Consider the following 1,862-nt stretch of genomic DNA (forward strand, 5'->3'; position numbering starts at 1 on the left):
AGGTGTTTTTTTAAATGCCGGTCCAAAGCCAGTTTTTATAACGCCCAAACAATGTGAGCTTTTTAAATCTGCTGTTTGAGAAATATTCTATGTTTTGCAAATGCTTCAAGTGTTTTTTTATTTTTACATGAGAGAATCGCATCTCTTAGCTGACCTTATCGATGTGTGTGTGTGTGTGTGTGTGTGTGTGTGTGTGTGTGTGTGATCAGCCTGCAGGTCAGTTTAACATCACATCTGTTGCCGTCTCTCTCTCTTTCTCTAAACATCTCTCTGAGGATCCGTTTGCCCATAAAACTCTCAGCAGTGTCTCTCCACCTGATCCCGACCAGCTGTCGATCACTCACCGCCGCCGCCTCTGGTCGTGTGAGGTCAACAGACAGACAGGTGTGTGTGTATGTGAGTGTGTGTGTGTGTCTTTTACATACCTTGACAAGAGTAAGGAAACATTTAAGCATTCAAACCTTAAACTTATCTGTTCTTCTGCAATTTTTCCTTTTACAAAAATCCTTGAAATGAAACATAAACGTGGTGCTGCGGTGTCAGCTGGTACCCTAACCCTTTGAAGGAAACATAAAACGAAGAGAATCACAAAGTGTGAAGGAGCCAAACGGTAAAGTTTACATAACCTGCATCAGTTAATCTCTAATGCACAATCATGCACACACCTTTGTGTGTGTGTGTGTGTGTGTGAGTGTGTGTGTGTGTGAGTGTGTGAGTGTGTGTGTGTGTGAGTGTGTGTGTGTGAGTGTGTGTGTGTGAGTGTGTGTGTGTGTGAGTGTGTGAGTGTGTGTGTGTGTGAGTGTGTGTGTGAGTGTGTGTGTGTGTGTGTGTGAGTGTGTGTGTGTGTGAGTGTGTGTGTGTGTGAGTGTGTGTGTGTGTGTGTGTGTGTGTGTGAGTGTGTGTGTGTGTGAGTGTGTGTGTGTGTGTCTGTGTGTGTGTGTGTGTGTGTGTGTGAGTGTGTGAGTGTGTGTGTGTGTGAGTGTGTGTGTGTGTGTGTGTGAGTGTGTGTGTGTGTGAGTGTGTGAGTGTGTGTGTGTGTGAGTGTGTGTGTGAGTGTGTGTGTGTGTGAGTGTGTGAGTGGGTGTGTGTGTGTGTGTGAGTGTGTGTGTGTGTGAGTGTGTGTGTGTGTGTGTGTGTGTGTGTGTGTGTGTGTGTGTGTGTGTGTGTGTGTGTGTGTGAGTGTGTGAGACGATGAAGCGGGCGGTGAAATGTCAGCTGCTGAATACTGATGAGAGAATCAGTCCGTCTGATCTAATTGTCTCCAGGATGCAGCGATCCAGGTTTCTGAGGGGTCTCTATTACACACAAATGCATTGTGGGAGCCCGGTGTTGCCGATTTCAGTTTCAGGTTTTCATTCCAATATCTCACTGATGTACGCCGCCGTTCGTGCGTAATTATAGACAAACTTGTCAAAGCGCTGTGTTTCGGTGTGTGCTCATAAATGTAGATGTAGTCATACTGTAACATTAAATCCTCAGAGGGCCCCTTACATGTGTTAGTCATCTTGTTGTAGGATAAATTAGAGATACAAAGTTTCTTTGGCTCATCAGATTGAGGGCCTGATTCACAAAAAGGATTGCAACCTTAAAGAGATTTAAAAAGACGCCGTCTACTTCACAGGACCCACACAAAGGGTTAAATGCTCCTGTAACTCCGCTGCAGAGCAAACAACGTCTTTGTGCGTCTGTGCAGTTTGAAATGAGACATCATGCAGTCGTTAATGTAAAACAGCCTCTTTGCAGGCAGCATCTAATTCACAAACGCCCGACTGTCGGACCAACATCACTCCCTCTCGTGCAGTGACCATTCTGGAGTCTGTTTGGGCCCAGGGCAAAAATTCCCATGAGGCACTTCCAACCAG

This window comes from Labrus mixtus, chromosome 16 (genome assembly GCF_963584025.1).
Source record: "Labrus mixtus chromosome 16, fLabMix1.1, whole genome shotgun sequence".
NCBI lineage: Eukaryota > Metazoa > Chordata > Actinopteri > Labriformes > Labridae > Labrus > Labrus mixtus.